The sequence below is a fragment of the Gallus gallus genome, chromosome 4 (assembly GCF_016699485.2).
Source record: "Gallus gallus isolate bGalGal1 chromosome 4, bGalGal1.mat.broiler.GRCg7b, whole genome shotgun sequence".
Classification (NCBI taxonomy): Eukaryota; Metazoa; Chordata; class Aves; order Galliformes; family Phasianidae; genus Gallus; species Gallus gallus.
In genome coordinates this window covers 12,146,820-12,167,946 of record NC_052535.1, presented here as the reverse complement: position 1 = coordinate 12,167,946, position 21,127 = coordinate 12,146,820, and the positions used below count along the sequence as shown (strand labels likewise).

The 21,127-nt window shown below is 43.8% G+C and overlaps 2 protein-coding genes across 7 annotated transcripts in view; one reads left to right on the top strand and one right to left on the bottom strand.

Annotated features, from left to right (window-relative positions):
* Nucleotides 1–5,789, bottom strand: part of USP12-like (ubiquitin specific peptidase 12-like) — a 73,695-nt gene extending 67,906 nt beyond the window's left edge. For all 3 annotated transcript variants that reach the window (XM_046940033.1, XM_046940032.1, XM_046940031.1), the window contains exons 1-2: nt 5,646–5,789; nt 4,778–4,902 (exon numbers count right to left, since the gene is read on the bottom strand). The gene's annotated coding sequence lies outside the window, so the exon portion shown is untranslated. The remainder of the gene's footprint in view (nt 1–4,777; nt 4,903–5,645) is intronic.
* A 3,686-nt stretch (nt 5,790–9,475) lies between these two features.
* The window catches only part of LOC422320 (ligand of Numb protein X 2-like), a 29,776-nt gene continuing 18,124 nt past the window's right edge, over nt 9,476–21,127 (top strand). For 2 of the 4 annotated variants that reach the window (XM_015278584.4, XM_420296.8), the window contains exon 1: nt 9,476–9,668. The gene's annotated coding sequence lies outside the window, so the exon portion shown is untranslated. Of the gene's footprint in view, nt 10,082–13,981 lie in introns of those variants that run through there. The other 2 variants (XM_040699581.2, XM_046940737.1) reach the window with 2 other exon arrangements.

Genomic DNA, 21,127 nt, shown 5'->3' with positions numbered 1-21,127 from the left:
ATCCTATCCCTCTTCTATGGCCAAGTTCTTCCTCAAGACTCTCTGTTGATCCGTGATCCCTGCAAACAGTCAGTGTAACATGCATGGTATTAAGTCTGTCAGTGTTTCAAATGTTGGCTGTTGGAGAAAATATTTACATCAACAATCTAAACACAAAGCAGGGAAAGAAATTACTTACAATGACCTATGTGAAAATAAATAAAATTTAGGCAGAATAGGAAAACTTATTAAACTAAGAAAATGTCTCTGAAGGGACATCTGTTGCTGACATCTCTCCATATGAAACTGGTTTTACTTTGAATGGCATCTTTTGTAACGTAGTATGATATCATTACACTTTTGAACTAACATAATGGAATACTTTTTTCAGTAGGAAAAATGACAAAATAAAATAGCTTTTCATTGTGAATACTTCAAGTAAAGATAAAAATCTGTTCTTGCAATAGAATTCCAAAATGACTATACAGGGACAAGGCTGACTGAGCAGTGTACTGCGCATTGTTACAGAGGGAGGAGCAATGGGACAGCCTAGTACAACAACATGCCAGTAGAGGGTACTCCTACTTTGAGCATCCCAGTGTGGGTGTGTGCTTTAACAGAGGGCAGCACCCGAAGCCTTCATCAGTAAGCAAAGCACTGAAGTGAAGAAAAGAATGCCCATAGTTGCTTACCAGCTTCCTGTCACTGAAGGCCTTCATTGGGAGAAGCTGTGAGTAATGTAGCAAGAAAAAGAACATAAATCAAATTTTGAAAATGTTGCTAAAGACACAGATTTATAGCTGCTTTCCAAATAAATAAATAAATAAATAGCTCTTTCATTCTCAGTCTTCTAGGCTAAGCAGAAGGCCAAAGCAGCTAGACTGATGAAACTAGCACAAACATATTTGCTATACCTGTGTGCCTAAAATGTTGCAGCTAAGGGAACATAATTCCAAGTGTAAGTAATAATATCAGCATGTATGTGCTCATAATAATCAATGTTTTCTCCGTATGGATTGGGAAACAATAAGAATAAAAGCAAAATTTACCTGCATGTTCTTGTCTGCCTTGATTGGAAAAAATAAATAAATAAAGACATACACACAAATCTCTTTGTAGTGACACTGCTACGAAACTTGTGTTCTGAGCAGGGCTCATTCTCTATGGGACACCAGCTTCCACCACAAGGGTGGGCACTGACCCAGGGGCAGCCAAAAGGCAGGAAAGAGGGAACTGATTACTGGGATTTCTTTTATTATAAAGGCAGCTTAAGAGCAGACAGCAATGAAGGAAGTTCACACTTCAGCTATCACATGATTTTTAAGATAATCTTGGGCTTTTGCTGATAGATCTAGTGTAATTTTATCTTAATTAGCTGTATCATAGAATATCTTGAACTGGCAGGGATCTGCAAGGATCATCAAGTCCTACTCATAGAAAGAAGTTTGTGGTAGAAGTCTTGTAGTCTGACCACACATGCTAAGAGCTACTGAGTTTTGTAACTTAGCTTGATGATCTATTAACGCAGGAGCCTCATCTGCTCCTTAACCTGCTACCCAGACTTGCAACCTTGTTTTAGTCAAGTAAGGAAAAGACCTATTGCAGATGTAGTGCTGCCTTGAACAACTTAGCACTAATTCTAACTAAATTTCGGTAGCAAACACATGACAGATACCTGCTCCTCTGTGCTAAGATATACACAAGCAACACCAAGACTCCTCAGAAAAAAAGCAATTTCCTTGTGATAGCTTTGCACCCTTTTAGGAAGTGAAACTTCACAGTCAATGTTTAATAATATCAAATTATTGAGTACAGAGTTGCCTTTTAGCTTGTTTTGAACCCTAAGCACCGAATTAACTGCCACTATATCACCACTACTGCAACTTTGAGCCGTATCACAGACAAACATAGCATAGAATCATAGTATCATAGAATCGCTCAGGTTGGAAAAGACCTTAAAGATCAGAGTCCAACCACCACCTCTTCAAAAAATTCCACACATGAGCTTTCATCTTTCCAGCAGAAGTTCAATGTGCCTCTGTTTCTAAATCAGTAAGTGAACTGTAACATGGATGACTGCCAGGAAACAAATCTGCACATTAACACCTACAAACAGCTTTTCTGATGAGTAGGTAAAAAGAAATGAAGAAGAATCCAGTATTACGAGCAAAGAAGGCAAACTTGCTAGAGAATTTATCAGCAGAAGGAAACTTTCATGGAAGATAAGGAACGTAGCTTGAACAGAAATCAAAAGCTTCAGAGCTATGAAATGGAAAGAAAAGCATCTTCAACTGCCAGAGAGAACGTGCTGTATCCATGAGACAGAGCTGCCAGCTGAAAATGTTATTTCTGATTTTTTAAGATATATTGCAGTCCTACAGTTGAAAAAATTTTTCCTAACTAGCTAAATCCTGGTACACAGATAAATAATTTGGATGTCCCATCTCAGGAAGGGATGCAGCACGTGCAGTTTTGTTTTCTTGTCTACAGGATCATGACTTTGACCATTACACCTTTTGAAAAAAAAAACAAAAAAACATAAAAAGGATAGTACAAGAAACAATAGCTGATTTCTGGTCTTTATAGGAGAATAGATTTAACATCAACTCTCTTCACACCAGTAAACACACTAGGATATACACCACACAATATTCCCAGAGCAGCTTTTTCTTAAATATGTCTTCTCTGAGGAGGACCAACACTGTGACTACTGCATTTATTGTGAATTAAGAGCAAGACCTCTAACACTACACTACAATAGACCACGGCCAAAAGAACAGTTTTAATCTGGATGCAATGTATGTACTTTAATAAATACCTGATGGATTCATGTTCAGTTTTACCTGGCACCTCTTGAGGTTTTATTAAAACAATTATTAAAGGTATTTTAATACCTTTAATACCCTGGGTAACCTGTTCTAGTGCCTGATATAGTTGGCAACCCTGCCCACAGCAGAGGGTAGGAACCAGATGATCTTTAAGGTCCCTTCCAACACAATCTATTCTGTGATTCTGTGATTTCCTGAGTACAGGCAGCAAGAACAGCCTGGTAAAAGATCCAGGTTGTGACAGAATTATCTTAAAAATTAAACTATTCCTAAGAAATGTTTATGCTATTTTCCCAGCTGTATTTTCATCGTAATACTTTTAGGCAAACTCTACAAATAGTAATCTAAGTTGATCTACAAGTACAAAGATTACAGGAGGCCCTATAGTCAGGGTTGCAGTAATCTTTTTAAGTCAGCATCTTGGATGCAACCCCTGAATTTGTGTGTGCTGACCACAGCCTTCCCTTCTCACATTGACTCCAGTGGCCTTGCAAGGAACAGAAGAAAACATTTAAAGTTGCAGGTCCCTTGGGAGAGCTTGTAGAGTTCCTAACTTTCAGCTAAAAAAAATGTAACCTCAGTATTTAGATATGGAATAGCTTGGTCTAGGAATGGGGGAAAAAGCTCACAACCAGATGCCACAGCAGCACTTTCAGTAAAGTTCTTGTAATGACATAATTGTGCTCTAAGTAGCTATGTTGCTTATTTCTCTGATCTCTTTCTAAGTGCTGTGGCAAAACGATTTTTTGTGGGTTATCTTGTTAATAGATAATCCTATTTAGTGGATATCTTTGCTGCAAGGCAGTCTTGGCTTCCCACCCATTCAGTTAGGAATGTTTATATTTAGCTGCTTTTCTAGAAACAGAGCTACAGCTGTAGCACAAACTAATTACTTCGTTTTTCCCCAGGACACATCTTTTTCTTGATATAGACAGAACAATCTCACTAGAAATATGTCACACTGCTGGAACAGTTTTGAAGAACAAGTATGTTTAACTAGCATGGGTCCAGATCTGTGTTAGATCTTGATGAGACTTGCAGCCATCCCACGTTTTTCCTTTCAAGCCTTTCAGGTGTGTATTGTTGTTATTAAAAATTGATTGTTGTAAATATCAAAGGTATTCTGGAGCAATTTTGGCAACTGAAAGCTCCAGGGAGAAAAATTCCAAGGTGTCTCAGTATATTTTGCATTTCTAACATCCCGATATTAAGATGCCTCTTCATTCTCCTGTTGGATGGTGCTATATTCTATCAAATAGACAGACACCAAGTCTCATATTCCATTCTAGAAACAGGTGCAAATCAGATAACAATAGAGCAACAATTGTGGAGTTCTCTTCTATACAGATCTTTAAATTGCTTTGGCATTTGCTGTGCTTGCAGCAAGCTGAACTTACCAATTCAGTTTTTATAGGTTTTAGGACCTTCATTCTTATTCTTTAACTTTCTTTATAGCTATCAAAGTTCACTGTCCCACCGATGATGGCTAGATTGACATATAGGACTTGATGTAGTAATTTCTTGAATCTAGGCGTAGGTTGCATAACTGGATGAAATACCATCAAAACCAGGCTAGAAAACACTTTGAATGATACTTAAAATACATTGCTGTGGCATGAGCCAAGGGGTCCTCTGATTTAATTTTCCAAATGTAGATGTCTTCCTAGAAAAGGATGCTGCATGGCCAAGCAGAATATAGCCTCTGTCCTAGCAATAACCTTGCTGAAACAGAGAGCTCACCTTGCAAGACTGGAAAGGGACTGGCACTGTGGTTATACAAATTGTACCAACTAGAAGAGAATTCAAAACAAATGATGATTAAAATCCCTAAAGTTCCAACTAGAGGCTATTTTACATTTACTCTGGAGAAATAAAGATGCTCTATTATCTCCAAATAATTAAAGAGCAAGGCTTGAACACGTTCCAAAAATATCAAACTATGCTCTATACTCCCAAGAACAGACACTCACCTTCCTGCTGCTTCCAAACTATGGCAGCAAGGAATTTGTGTGCACTAGGAGTAGTGCTACAGACTTCCTGTGACTCCTACTCCTCCAGGAAGACTGCAGCATGCTTCCATGGCCTCACTTGGGACCTGAAGGGGAAGAGTTTCCTGTTAGTGGACAGGATAATACCCCTTGACATACACAGCCTTTTCCTGACCCAACCGTCCAAGAGGCAGCGTTCATAAACACAGAGGGCAGAAAGTCAGAATCTGTTTTTAAACCGTTAACAGAACAAAAGTGGCTAGAAGTCAAATTCTAAATTCTTCAGAAACCCTTTATTTAGTTAATACAACATCATAGAAGAACAGTACCTCCGAGGCACACAATTATATAGATAATTTTCTTGGATTGAGTGTACTTACTATTTGTTATCAGTTTTAAATAAGAGAACAGCACTGGAATTAGGGGCTAGGAAGTAAAACTGAGCATTGGACTTGTTTTACTAAAATAACCACTAGCAACCTGAACACACCTTATCTCTTTTCCCTCCCCATCCCCCCCACAAGGAGTTAATAAGGGACAGAAGCCAAGGCAGTGGGGCTCTGCACTGCAAAACATCAAATCCAGTCCTGTCAAATAATAATGAAAAATTCAGTGGGACATGAAAATCAGCCCAATAAAATGCTATTTTACCCGTTGTTATTGTACCTTCCTTGATAGGTGCTATTTTTTCAAGTATTGTTTAAAATGCTGCAACAGAAGGATTGTGATCAGAAGAAATCTGTTGGTTTAAAAGTAGCTGCAGCATTTCAACAGTCTAATTTTAAAATGATGAAAAAGCCACTGATGTTATTCAAAGCAACAAACGTGAAAAGCGATTTGCCTCGCATACCTTAATTCTTTTGTGTCATGTTATCATATCTTCACCACTGTAGCAAGCAGGATGGGCTACTCCCCTCCCAGGGAAAGCCAGATGTCCTCTTTGTATCTGCCAAATGCACTTTTCTACAAGCAGAGAATCAATCTGTTTACTCCTAGTGAAAGCGTTTTATAGCTTCAACAAATAAAGGAACCCAGCATAGTTAATAACTAACCACTGTTAATAAAACACCACAAGGAAGAATGAGAAAGTAAAGCAGTCATAAGTTATTACTAACATACACAAAATTCTCACGCTATCTTTCTTAACACACTGCTTGCTCTCATTTATACAGTTGGAACAACGGCACACCAGCTACCTCCTATGCATACACAAGATGCAATGCATACATAAGGGGAATTTGCAGCAAACATAATGAAACAGTGCAAAAGGAACAAAAGTGCCATAGAATGTGGGAGATGAATTCAAGCAGTGTGTTTAGCACCTTGGCTTCAGCTGAATCCATCATGCCTTCATGCATGCGTACCTCCATTGGTTTGCTTTCTGCAAAAGGGAGATTCCATGCTATTTAATCACAAATTCCTGGGATGACTCTCTCTCCTTGTTTGTGGGATGCTTTTTTAAAGCGTGTTTACATTCTTGTGTGTGGGTTGGGAATTTAGGTTTGTTTGTGATGAAACATCAAAGTTGGTTCCCAAATTATTACTGTGCAGTCATTTATGCTTTGTACCTTCCCACAAGAGGACGACAGAAACACACATCCACCGAGGTTTATGCATTATTAATGGTGTCAAACTAACCTGTAAATCTTGGCATAGAGAGATTTCGCTTTTCCATTCCGCTTTCCTGCTCTTATTCATCCTATCATTTGGTTATTCATTTTCTATTTTCGCTATTGGATTTTACAAGGGATGCTTTCTAAACCTTCATGTGAAATAAAATAATAGTAATACTCTGTAAACATGCGAGTATATTTGATGTATCTGGTTCTGTGCATTAGAAAGTGGCATTTTAATCCTGATGTGTGCACTGCGCTGGAATGTGGCCCGTAATCTTTCTGCACATAGCGTGAGAGGGGTTATTGTCCAAATGATGCCATTACAGGCAAGTAATTACAGCACTCAGAGCAGATAGAGGCTGGAATTGAGATTGTTGTTTTCTCAGTTACCAAAAAGTACACAAGTAAATTAACAAAACTTACAATTCGAATGAACAACAACAACAAAAAGACTCCTTGAGTTCCACAGAAAAACTTCGGTGTCTTGAAATCAATAGCACTAGAGAGTGGAGACCAACAGACAGCAGGGGTTGTAAGAGGTACCTGGGAAGAGACAACACAATGACCTTCTCTTCAATGTATGGTTAACCTGGGTTATAATTTGAGTGCTACCATTAAAACCATTCCAGTTGTTGAGCTGTCTTTAATGCAAAATGCGTACATCTCAAACAGTATGAGATGCTATTCAAACACACACAACACATTAACTGCTTGCACAACAATCCCGTAAAGCAATCCATTTATGCTTTACAGACTGAGTATTCAACTGTTGTTTGAGGAACAAATCCTTCTTCACCGGGCTCAGTTTCACATTTAGACACGTTGCTATGCATTTGCTTGCTCCCATAGTAGTAAGGAAGAACAAAATCCATCCATAGCCTCTAAATTATAAACTAGACGACGGAGGAACTTAAAGAACACACGCATCTATTTTAAATATGTTTATATAATTTAAAATATATTTATACATATTTTCACGTGGGTTGTTTTTCTGATGGATTGGTATCCTGATCCATTCAGGATCCCATTTCAGCCACACAAAGAGCTGCAGGCACAGCTAAGGAATGGCGTGCTGCATTGCAAGGGCAAGAACAAGGAGCAGCTAGGAACCAGTCACACAGCAAAGGCTTTGTGTCATCAAGCTACAGCCTTATTTACAGCGTGGATGCTTTTGCCTGGACTAGGAAATAAATTAATTTCAGTTCCTTACATTTATGTTAGCTCGGCAGCAGAGACCTGTATCCTCCGTGGTCTGTTTAGCAACTGTGACTCAGTGTTCCCTTTATTGCAAAGCCAAACCAAAATTCCAGCACACTTATACAATAAACTTTCACCATATCTTAATTATACGTGGGCACGTTGTCCACTCAGAAAAACAGGTCATCGGACATGATAAACATCTCCAGCGTGCGCTAACCAGACAGAGTTCCTAATTTTAAAGGCTTGCATCCAGTTGAAATTTCCTTGGGGTTTGTCTTCCCAATACCCCAAGTTCACCCACACATTTCCTGTCCTCACCAGCTGAATTGCAGGCTGAATGAATGAGACTGGTTCTGCGCTAAGGTTTAAACTTTTCTGCCCCAGAGTGCTCCACAGAGCATGGCCTAAGCCTTTGTCTGCTTAGATGCAAGCCAGTGTTCAACATAAATAAATTCTGGCTTAATGGGCACAGACTCTGAAGTGAGGTTGGCTGTCAGTGCAGACACAGCCTGATGCCTCTACACTGGGCTCTGGTGCTCCTGAGTGAGCTGGCAAGGCAATGCAATTCCAGCAGTTACAGAGCTCCAGCCTGCTGCTGACCACCGTTCCTTCCCCAAAACCAAGTTTTCACAAAGTCTCAAACTAGCAAGATACTACAGAATCACAGAATCACTTGAGTTGGAAGGGAGCCTTAAAGTCATCTGGTCCAACTCCCCTGCAGTGAGGAGGGACACCTACAGCTCCATCAGGTGCTCAGAGCCCTGTGCAGCCTGGCCTTGAGCTTCTCAAAGATCAGGGCACCACCACCCCTCTGGGCAACCTGCTCCACTGCCTCACCACCCTCACTGTAGAATAAATTCTTCCTTACATCCAGCCTTTGCTTCAGCCCAGGATGCAATTGGCTCTCTGGGCTGCAAGGGCACATTGCTGGCCAGGTGTGCCTTAGATCCACTGGATTCCCTACAGTTATCTCAGTAAACAGAAGAAATGTCTTACTGCATTTTTAGTTTTTGGTGCGTCTGCTACAATCTCACCTCCGCAAAAAGAAAATCCTCTCACATGGTAACACAGCTCAGCCCCTCACTGAAAGACCACAAGAAGAGGCAACAGATTTACTGAGCTACAAAACGTACAAGATAATAAATTTAGCATGGAATTAGGAAATGGAGCCCAAACAGCCTATGTCTAAAGTAAAAACCCAACTCCTTCCATTAGACAAATACTGAACAGTCTGCCCAGAGCTGTGGGTGCCCCATCCCTTGAGGTGCCCAAGGCCAGGCAGGACGGGGCCCTGCGCAGCCTGCACTGGGGGGGCAGTCAGCCCACAGCAGGGCTTGGGGCTGGGTGGGCTTCAACATCCCTTCCAAGCCTTCTACTACTCTGTGATTTCATGATTGCTCAGATGGTTTGCCTGAATGCCACAAAACTCCAACCCCTACAGAAACAGAGATGTGTTCATGGCCCTTGAAAGCACTCACGCTTTTTATTTAGGTTTACTTAGCTGTGGGGCATACCTGAATGATTAAATGGAGACTGGCGTGCACTGCTTCCACCTGCGTTGCCCATTGCATTTGTGGATGTACAAAGAGTTCCTTGCTAATAAATCCTCCCGTGAGGTGACTGCTTGGTGTTCTATTTAGTTCTTCACCGGCTAAGCTGTCTGTGGAAGCAGTCCTCTTGCTACGTTACTGTACTGCCTTCTGCTATGCTCTACGGCCGCTCCCAGGGCTCCGCACCTGTCCGCCTCAGGGCGGGGGGAGCTGCCGCCGCCCGCTGAGGTGAGGCGGGAAAGCAGCGCGGGGAGCGGACGGCGGGGGCAGGGCTGTGGGCGGCCCGGCCCGGCCCGGCAGGAGGAGGGCAGCGCGGCATAGGGAGGCGAGGGCCGCGCCGGGCGGGAGCACCTGGGCGGGCTGCGCTGCCTTCTCATCACGTACGTTTCGACTTTCTTCCGCTCCCGGAAACTTGGTTCGGCAGCCGCGCCGGCCGCCGCCGCAGGCCGAGTTGGCGCCGGGCTTCCCTCTCCTCTCCTCTTCCCGCCCCCGTCCATTCCCCTCCAGGTGAGCGGCGGACGGGCGCGGGGTGGCGTCGGGGCGGGGGTCCGGGCCGGCGGGGACAGCGTTTCCCGGGGTTCCGCGAGGGGCTGCGGGGGCCGCGAGGGCTGAGGGAGGGCGCTGCGGCCGGGGCTCTCTGCGCGCGGTGCGGGGTCGGTGCCCGCCCCGAGGAGCCCTCGCTGGGCCCGGCCGTGCCGGGCGGCGCTGGGGAGCGGCCCCCGGTCCGGCTCAGTGAGGAAGAAGTGCAGTGGCGGGGCCCGGTGTGAAGGGAGGCTGCGTTCCTCTGCTCGATGCGCTAAGTTGGCTCATTCCTGATGCTGCGCTGATAATTAATGCAGAAAAGCCTAATAAATAACAATGGTGATAATGGGCAAAAGAGAGCAACGTGACGGCGTGGACGTTTTGGAAATGCCTTGAAGGTAATAAATACATGAGGTGCTGCAGATGAGGTAATGTTCTGGAAGGGTGTGTGGGAGGCTCGTGAGGAGCTGTGTGAGGGGGTACGGTAGGGCTTTTACTTCAGCTGGTGATGCCAAGTTTTTCATGAGGGTTTCGGACTGTGTCGAAACAAGGGGCAGTCCCAGAGTGCTCCACTGAATCATTTGAGTTGGAAGGGAGCCTTAAGGGTCATCTAGTTCAGCTTCCCGGCAATGAGCAGGGACACCTACAGCTCCATCAGGTGCTCAGAGCCCCATCCAGCCTGACCTTGAGTGTCTCCAGGGATGGGGCACCACCACCTCTCTGGGCAACCTGCTCCAGTGCCTCACTGCCTTTACTGTAGAAGACAGCTTCTTTTAGTTTGAAACCATTTCTCCGTGTCCTCTCCCAGTAGACCCTGCTAAAGAGTCTGTATTCTTTTTTGTAGCTCCCCCTTTGGATACTGACAGGCCACTCTCAGGTGTCCTCAGGTTCCCTTCTCTTCTCCAGGCTGCACAGCCCCAGCTCATGCTGGGCTATGCCTGCCTGGCATCCCCATCTCTCTGCCATTATCCTCACTCCCCACTGGCACTGCTCTTTGCTGCCTGAAGAGTGAGGATAATGGCAGAGAGTGGGGAGATGGCACAGGAGGATTGTCCCCCTCGGCTTACTCGGGGCTGTATGCTGGGCCTGGAAGCACACTGCCATCCTTTCAGCTGGTTTGTGGTCCCACTTAGCACTTGGGATGCAAAATGAGTACTTTCCTGTTGCTTACCAAGCCTACAAATGAGTAATGCTGTAATTTCATTTTCTGCTCCTGTTTTACAGACAAGGACCAGAACTGTGTAAAGGCTCCCTAGAAAACACTATTCCAGCCCAAGGGCAGATAGTAAGTGTTGTGAGTGGTCTCTGCTGTGTCAGCAGTATGTTGGCGCAGGGTGACAGCGCACAAGTCAGTCCAGGGAGATTCATGTCACTGTCACAAGGCCCCAGAGGTATCTAGTCCAGTCCTTTGGCTTCTGGAGACTCAGAGGAGCCCTGGGTTTGGGTGGCACAATGTGGTGTACAGGACGGTAGTCACGCTGCAGCAGCAGTGCCAGTTGTGTGCTGTACCTTTGAGGGACATCACTGATGTTTGTCCTTGGTGCTTGAAGGCCAGAGTTCTTTGGCAGTTCTCCAGGAAAAGGAAGCAGATTGTGCACATGGCTCCTCCAAAACAAAACTTGTAAGTTGCAAGTTGAAACTCTTAATGCTTGAACTGCTCTTTTACAATACAGCTAAGCAGATGTAGAATGTCTGCTGCTGGAAGGGGATGTCAGCTGCCTGAAGAAGCTCATGAAGTCAGAACAGCACCACTGCTTGTGCAGGGGAAAGGGGTTCTTTGGCTGAGGATGGAGCAAGGAAATATCAGGTCAACCTTTTGTGGAGTTAGCTGTTGGAATACAGCTCTGCTGGAAAACCACACCTTCCTTTCCCTTACTGTGTCTACCCTTGTACACAAGCATGATGCATATGTAACTCATTTAAATAACGGAGATGCACTGGAATAAAACCTCAGTGAAATGGAATGGAGAGAGGGACCAGTGGTTGCAGCAAAAAGGAAGTTTCTCTGTTGAAAAATAGGCCTCTTTTGAAGTTTCTTACCAAAAGAATGAGGGAAGTAAGAGCTGAGAAACAAATCCAACCACCTGGTATGAGGAATGAGAGCAGTAAAAGGTGAAAGAAACAGTTCCAGAAGGAATCTGGTGGCTAATCGACCTTCATCTGCTCCAGAAAAGCATGAGGGTCAGAGATGCCTGATGGAACAAGTTGAGGATTACTGTGCATAACATGAGTGCCAGCTGAATGGAGATCCCAGTAACGTCAGTTAGCACTTGTAATTAATGGTTTCATAAGCAATGATAGCTCTGTACTTCCCGAAGCACAGTGACTGGATGAATTTACCTGTTCATGAAATTGTAGAGTCCTAGGCTTAATGGTAGGTGACCAGAATAAAGTACCTGTTGTTCACGAGGCACCTGCTGCTGTACTTTTGTCAGTGTGCATGGCCGTGTATTTCTTGTTTTCTGTATTAAAAGCAAAGCAGAAGTAAAAAATCTGCTGAAATTGCGATACCGACTTCATTTAGAAAATTGAGCTGCATCATCTCATTCCAACTGTGTATTTCTTGCGAGAGTGGTTGCAGCTGTTGTCTGATGGGCTGGAGTACGTTTTGCTGATACATTACAAACCCCTCTTGTTTGGCTTTTCCTTCTCAGCTTACTTTAGTGGTGCTGCTCATACAGTTGTTAGGAATCGTGTTTGACAGGCTCTCATTGGTTTATATGCCTTGATTTATAGCATGCAAAATGTTGCTGTAGGCTGAAACTTGCCTTGGAAGTTTCTTGAAATGAATTGAGTTTTAAACCTTTCGATGCTTTGGTTGAGAAATTGTCCATGTACCAGCATGGTGTGCACCACTGGAAGAGTCCGAGGGGATTCAGATGACCACAAGTAGTGGGAATTACTGCGCTGTTCCAGGAAAAAAACTCCAGGCTGAAAGGAGGGAAATGGAATCAAGCTGGAGGAATTTGGAGAGACAATCAGCAGCTTGCACGTGGGGGTTGGTTTTATGTAGAGGGCTGCTCCTGAGGGTCTTTGTGCAGCAGATTTTTTTTGACGACTGTATTGTTCCTTATTTGGAATTGTCTGTGGAAGGGAAGTACTGGAACAGACTTGCTGTTTAAAAAAAGTGTTGTCTACCATTGTCTGCTCTTTGCCTGGGCCTTAAATTGTGCAAGCTTTGCAAACAGCTGCAGCAGACTTTCTCATTAAGAGCTGACCGCGTGGCAGATAAGGCAGGGGTTGAAATGAAACATAACCTTCTTTGAGAATTTATGCTCATCTCTGCCATCGCTCCTTTTGTGATTGGTGGAAGTCGAGTCACTCTTGATCAGCCCTATTTGTAAAGTTCTCAGACTTATTAACCTCCGCCCCTAGACTAATAAATAACAGATACATTCTTCTCATCTAATAAGCCCTTCTACAGGTCTGTAAATAGAAGAAGGGAAGGAAAAAAAAGCCAACCAGCAACCCGAGCCTTGGGTCTGAGGGATATCCTTTGTTAAATGATCTCGTTTGAAGTGGACAGGAATTGCTGTATGATTATTTCAAGTAGGATACATAAAAGTAAATAATGGTCTTCTGGGCCTTTCTGTATCTATGACTTAGGAAAAGAGTTCTCCTGTGAGGTTAGCACGTGGCTGCCAGAGCTGAGCAGGGGAGGCTGTGTCCCACTCCTGCCCAGTTCTCCACCTGAGGTGGTGCTGGGGCAGCTGCCTGCTGAGGAAGGAGGGATGGCACCTCTGCTTTGCTTGTGGGTAGCGGGAAGACTTTGGTCAGCAGGGCTGTCCCAGCTCTTGCAACTGCTGAGAGGGCCACGCCAGTTTTTTACATTATTTTTAGAGCAATGGAACGTAGATAACGATTTACTCATACTGTAAATATGTACCTGAAAAAGTTAAGATAACAATGGTTCTTACAGACCTATTTCTGATACCAGCTTACAGGCAGATTTAGCTTTGAATCAGGTTAAGACTTGAAAAGAAAAAAAGTCTTTCTGGTTTATTCCCCCCCAAGCTGTGAGGGGTGTTTGTTTTAAGTCTGAAGACAGCTAGATATACCAGGAGAAATTATATGGCAAAAATGCATCTTAAATTGCATGTGCAACCATGCTAAAGCCTGTGAACCCATAATACAGATGTCCTAAGCAATAGAATCCGTGTGTTTAAAATGAGCCATAACGTTGCTCTTTAAGTAGTTAGGAGAATGTAGTCCTTAATGGAAAGAGACTTGATTTTTTTCCCCCCTACTTTCCTGCAGTGCTTCTGAGCTGCCGGATGTGGGGAAGGCCGTTTGGGTGACTGGTTGCATCCTGCCTGCCCGTGGGCTGGCGGGAGTTTAAACTGCTTCAAACCTCCCTGCACACCCTGAGGAGCTGCAGTGAGAGCTTGTGGTCTGGGGAATTAGTTAGCTTTCTTTTTTTTTTTTTTTTAAATGAAGATAACTTGTTTTCTTTCCCCTTCAGCATGATCTGATGGGATGTAAAGGGAGCTACAAACTTAATTATCCTTTAATTCCGTTTTTTAGTTAGTTGGAACATGCTTGGGCTAGATGGTACTTTGCACTCCTTTTGATGAAATGCCCTCTCACCTTGTGAAGGGGAGTCTGCGCTGTTGTGTGCTGGGCAGGGTGAAACGCCCTGCTGCTGCCTGCTGGTATCAAGGGATGCTTTCGTTGACTGTGTCATACTTCTAAGTGTACTGTAAGAAAAAAGAAAACACAAAACAACACAAAAGTGCTAGTGTAACTGAGACCCCAGTTTGCCTTGGTGCAGGTAGCTGAAAGTTCTGTTACTTTATCCTGCAACAAAGCCCTAATTGGATGTTTCTAATGGTAACAACTGCAAGTGTGACAGAGGATGAATGCTTTGCTTTCTCACAAGACAGGTGAGGCCTAGAACTACAGAAATGCCATATGTCTACCCAAGGCAGTCTCACTCTTCACTCTGTTTATAATTATATATGTTAATGGCTGCCCTAGTAAGAATATTTAAACATGGACTTTAAAAACATGCAATTGTATTACACGCAGTCTGCTTCTTCCCTTATGGACTTTATCATAGAAAATGTCCCCGCCTTTTCTGATCTGTATGCTATGACACCCAGATCACAAATAGAGAATAACGTACAGGTTGCCATTAGGCTACTGCAAGAGCAGTAGCTATCAGGGTTGGCCACTTACCAAGACTTGTACCTGAGACAAGCTTCTGCATGTTACATGCTTATTTCATATTCTGTAAACCCTGGTGCTGTTTTCTTTCCATAAACAAGGACTTCTCAGGTAGACACAATAGTGTGTGTGATGGGATAGGAGTGTCTGGTGTTCGTATGACATAGGATCTTTACCTCTTGTCCTCAAAACCTGGCTCTTAGGAAAGTGTGTGTTGCACCAGATATTTAGATGAACCTAAATCTCAACATCAGATCTCCTCCTTTGATTTGGCTTGCGGCTTTTTGCTTCAAGTGCAGGAGAAGTTCTGGTTATTACGGATTACGTCCTTCATCCTTAAATCGTAGTAATGGATTCCCCCTTTCTTTGTAGAAAACCTTATTCACAAATGTCTAACTGATTTTTAGGGATGGAATTGCGGGTAGTTGCTCAATTCAAAGCGTAGGTGAGATGGGGGTGGAAGTTAGGGGTATTTAACTTCCTAGAGAGAGATTATTAGATGCAGTAGGAAAAACAAAGCACACAAAGAAAATACACGCATGCTGCCGGCAATGAAGATCTCATAGAAGTCTGTGTGTTGTATTCTGCAAAGAAGCAAATTGATTTAACTGGTAAAACAGAACAATCTGCATAAGCTTTGTGTTCCTGTGACCATAAAGCAGGCAGCTTGCATGTTTGTGGGGAAGGAAGGGTGTGGAAAGGAGGATGGATGTAGTGGAAACATCTAGCAAAGGTGAGAAAGCATCAGAAGTGTAAATAAAATAGCTTCTCCTGCAGCATTTATCTTCACTTCCATTTGCTGGCATTGAAGTTATCCATTTTTCAGAGCAGCGTGCTAAAATAGTCATTGTTTAATCTCCTTGGAGGAACAGTGTAGGTTGAAAACATTTTATACCTCTCCATTTAATCCCTTGTTAAAAACAGAGGAGAGAGGAAATTTACAGGTGCTTGCTACCCAGAGCTATCTCCTGCTCTGTACAAAGGAATGTTGGAATCACACTGTGCTGTCCTGCTGCTTTAGAGCCAGTCAGGTCTCTGGTGAGATGGTTGCAGTTCTGTGGCACTGCTAATTGAGTTAAGAAACAAACGTATGGTACGTATGATACTGAGAGGAGTGGAGCGGAAGAGCCAGTTCCTTAATTTTTGTGTAACTTTGCCATAAAATCAGGTGCATGTTTGCAATTTGTGCTGTTCATTTCCACCAAGATTTTAAAAATAAGTAATAGAAATTGAAAAGCTTTTTATATTTTCCAATCTTACAAAAACCACCTGAAAATGAACACCCGGGTGCTGTGCTGAGAGCTGATGCTGCAGCTGCTCAGGAGAACATTCCTTGGGATAGGCTCCTCACTGTCATCAACCAAACCTTGGAGCACATCCCTCTGAATTGGGTTTTCTAGAACAGCAAGTCTTTTCTAGCCTAACGTGACAGTGATTCTGTTCCATGAAAATACAGTTGAGAAAAGCAGATTAAATACCGAGTTGTCCAATAAGCACAAAAACGCGAGGCTTTAGAAGAAAACTTGTTTTCAGGCTTATGGTTAAGGAATGAGCAGAAATGATGGGGACAGTGAGAGCTTCTTAAACTGGCAGTCTCTGTTGAGATGGAGTGCAGCAAAGCAGCCTGGATGTGGAGCTCCTCAATTGAAGCGTTCAGGTAGGTGCTGTGCAGTTCCTCTCCCAGGATCCTCATTAGGAACTCCTGGCTTGAAGGCAAGGTTAATCATTGAAGGGGTTACTTCTTGTACAGCTGGACAGACCTCTTGTTTACAGCAGCTTTGGCTTCATACTTTTACTTTCAGTTGCCTAATCTTCAGCAGTATCAGGAAGTAAAAAGGAAAGGTAATAGGGCTCTGCGTTATCACCTTGTAAAGTATTCTGGCATTCAGTACTGCGCCTTCTGGAAAAGGCAGCCTGCTGCAAGCGTTGCTCATGAAGATCTGATGTTTCAACACTATTTTCTGGCGACTAATGTAAACTAAGGATGGCTCGTTCATAGCTGTGAAATACTGTAGCAGCAATTGGAAGTGTTTGGGCAGGATGCTGGTGTGTTTCATAGAAAACCTGCCACTTTTCATGCTCATGAAGTCTTCTTCAAAGCAGAGCTGAAGTTCTGCTAAAGAAAAAACAAACCCAGCAGTTACAGAACACTTCTGCAATCTCTTTCTCATTTGGAAAAAAAAAATATTCCAATGTAGAGAAGCCCAAGGCTTGTGAGCCAATTGGAAACTGAAGAAAGTTTTGCAGTTTTTTGGGACCCATTTTTCTTATGGCTTATGGTTAGAGCAGTGGGTTTGCTATGTTAGGATCCATCATGAATTTGCTGCTTTGTTTTATGTAATTAGATTGCTTTTGGTTGGTGTCCTCCTGGTGTGTGCCCTCGGTTGTCTTAATCCAGAATGTGCTGCCTTTGTTTTGTCCATCCCCCCAAATTAATTGTGTTGCCTTTACGTGGAATGTCGTATTTCCAGTCTCCCAGGGAAATGCAGTCATAAATATAATAACTGGTGTAATTATCGCAGACAGCTGTTGCACAGCCATGGATGTGGGGCATGCGCCCTGTTGTCCCAAAGCCAGCCTTTACAGCCAGGCTGTCAGTAACGTCTGTCAGTATCAACATGTGTTAACATACAAAGCCCTTGCATTTCCAGCATACTTTCCATGGCACGAATGTATATATTTTTAATACTGAGAATTGGATTATTTTAACGTTTAATTTTTTAGTGGAGACGTTCCTGTAGTCATCCTGATCTGTAGGGAGGAACCCTTACGCTTCTGCTGTGTCCTCACCGTACTATCTGTAGCCTGACTGCATCCTTCTTCATTTGGCAATGAGAAATGTGCTCCTCGGGGTCACTTGGGGTGGGGGTGGGATAGCATTTTTGGTTCACAGATTTGGGTGGTATTCTTTCCTTGGGTCTTCCTGTGTGATGACTGCAAGTCGCTTACAGTCAGATTCAGAATCACATAAGAGTATTACATTCTTGCATGTAGTGATTCTGGGTCTGTAGTTTAGAGTCTTGTGATGTGAGCTCAGTCTGTAAATGGGAATAGCAGCGAAGCCATACCCCAAGGAGATGGCACTGAGGTGTGTTTGTGACTGAACACGACCTGTATCGAGTGCTGGAGCTGTGCAAGCGGGCAGGCTGGGACAGAATTGTGTCTGTCTGTGCCCCACACTAACTTAGGGAAGAGGGAAGTTCCTTACAAACAGTGAGAGCGGTGCCTGGCAGTGCTGAGAGCTGAAATGGTGAGGTTGGCAGCTGGGATGTCGCTCTCAGTGGTGCTCAACCCAGCTTTCCTCTTTAGGTATTTTAGTACAGGCGGAGGCAAAGAAGCGGAAAGGTTTCATGGAGCACTTGCTTTCTCTGAAATGACTTTCTGAGCAGCCGCAGAAGCAGCCTGTCAGTTCTGCTCTGAGTTGGGTTGCTCTGGAAGCCAGCCCTGAGCCAGGTGCGGACCGGGGGCTCCCAGTGCTCAGAGGCAGAGGGGCTGTGCCCCACAGAGCGAGTACAGGAGGCACCGCGCTGCTGCTGCCAGGAGCTTGCTTGATTTGGTGGGGAAAAACATCAGACAACCTGATCAGTCTTCCTTCAAAAAAATTCTACTCTTTGAGCCAGGGTCACAGTGCAAGAAATCCTACTTAAAAATAAAAAAGAAAAATCCACCACCACTGCTTTTGTTCTTCTTACGCAGTAAAGATAAAGGTGATCCCAAAGAAATCTTTCCTCTTGCCCACACAGGGTAAGAAACGAGAGGTTTGTGCAGGTTTGTCACGTATGGGAGGGGTGCATTACTCTTTGGGTCACTCAGACTTGAGATGTTTTTTGTTGTGTTTTTAAAACAGCATCATATGAGCAGTATATACATGTGTCAGGCTTTGACATTTTCATAAACAACATAAAGCAGCATGAGAATGGCAGGAGTTGCTGGGGTGGTCTGGCCTTCAGAGGCCGGAATATGCAGCAGAAACTGCTAGAGCTGGAGTGGGTTTCCAGCTTCACTAAACAGCTGGAACCCTGGGAGCTGGCTGCTGGAGCTGGGCTCCACCTGAGCAGTCGACTGCTGTGCCTGTTGTGTTCAAACACAGCATTTTCTAGACACCTAAGGTCTGTCTTGTTGCGCAGTAGTCAACTTTGCTGAATAAGATGTTAGCAGTTTGCCTCGTACAGAACATCTGCTTTCTGGCTGAATCACTGAGCAGGCGGCAGGCTTGTTTGAGCCTGCTGCCCTCCCCGAGCTGCTCGCTGCCTCTGCCTCGCCGAAGGCTGTGTGGGATGGGTTTGCTTTGTGGCTGAGGTGCCAGGCCCTGGTTCCCTGGTGGCTTCAGGAGGGTCCTCCTCACGGAAAGGACGGTGGGATAAAAGGAAAAGGTTCTTGGGCAGTTTGGAATGAAACCTTCACACCTTGCTTTCAAGGATCTGTGCTCACAAAGACAAAACAGAGAAGAAAAATGCAGTAAGGTTGTGGTGATGCTTTTATCTTCCATGAGTTTTGGAGTGACTCATAAATGAGATCATCACATATAACTTTAGGCACAGAAAGCAGAGTATGAATTTGGTAAATAATGTGGTGCCCCCTCCCCCCCCCCCCCATTTAGAAGTTGTTTATCAGCAAAATTACCATAGAGTTTGTTTTCACTGAGACAGTAGAGTTGTTTTAATCACTTGCCAAAATCTTATGCAAATACTACAACCCGAAGCACAAGTATTTTGTGTTGGTAGGTGTTAGCCTTGGAAGCTTCCTTAACTGCGGGTGCTGAGCTGATTGATCAGCATTGGTAGGTGATTGATGCTGAATTGTTTCACGTGTGGGATGGCTTCAGATCAAATGGGAGCTTTCAGTAAGAAAAACAGCAGAGGTGTCTGAGTCTGGTTCAGACAGGTAAGTAGTGAAGAACGGTGGCATTCCTGGAAGGGCAGGGCACATCTGCTCCTGTTTGCAGGTAAGAGTTAAGGAGTGAATGCAGTGAAAAGAGCAGGGGCTGTACGCTCGGTGTAAGCCCCTTCCTGCTGGGGAAGATGCTTTCTGGCACCGCAGCAGCACAAGGGAGCGGCCTGGTGCCCGCTTCCCCTGCAACTGCCACCACCTCTCTGTAGCTACGTAAAAATTCGCCCAGGAAGTCACTTGATTCTGCCAGTGATATATTATCCCTCTAATTAAATAGATGACTTATGCTTGACAATTAATTGAGGTGGAATGATGTATGTTTTTTTATTAGAAACCCATGACTAATTTTTTCTGGCTGTTCTTGCTATCTTATTGTTCTTGCCTACCCTCCTGCAGTGTCGCTGCTGCGTGCCAGCCGTGTCCTCCAGGCACTGGTGCAGACCGGTGTTTGCTCTTGCTTAGGCTGTTACCTGTTCCAGACAAAGCAACAATTTTCAAACATTTTCCATTTCATCACAGTTGTGCTTTTATTTTTAAACTGGGATTTTTTAAATGGACTTAAAGAAAACCCAGTTGTATAACTTCATCTAGTACCACATCCCCAGGTTAAGAGTGATCCTTCCTGCAGCAGTGTCTCTGCCTGTGATCTTTTAGCAAACTCAGGTGAATTTTATATTTAATTATAATAGACAGGAATCAAAAGGGGTGTGTATGGAGACAGTGTTATTAACATCAATACAGCAGCAGCTGCAAAGAGCTCAGTTTGTCCCTTACCTCCCAACCTGTAAGAAGCCGAAGCTCAAGCCTTTGTCTTACAGTACAGCCAACTATGACATGCACTGTATTTATGGCTTTTCCCCCCTTTGAGGACTTGAGTCTTTTCATAGAAAATATATTTCCGTGGGTAAATTTAGGCATGGATGAAAAGGGAACAATGCATTCTTTGTTAACACTAATGTTTTGTGGAGGGAGTGAGCTTAAGAGGAAGGAAATGTGGCTCAGATTTTTTTTGTTTCTTTTGAAATTTCTTCCTCTTCTTCTTCCTCATCCTCAGACCGCTCTCCCAAAAAAAGACCAAACCAAAAATCCAGACAAGTAGAAATCCTCAAACTGATCTTTTGCCATACGTATCTTACAAATGGATAATATTCAGTATCGTCTGGAAACCTCTGGAGAAAAACGGTCCATATAAGAATTACTCTCTCAAGAATGTGCAGTGTTTGTCTCAGCTTTTCCAGTTCAAGTAATTTCAGCTTCATTTCACCCAACATTTTGCTGAATTGGGTTCTTGTGACCTCTCATCCTTGGGTTGATCATTTACAGGATCTCTCTGGAAGGAAGAACTCTTAAGGGATTGGTGGGGGTGAGAATACCGGGGGAAACTTAAG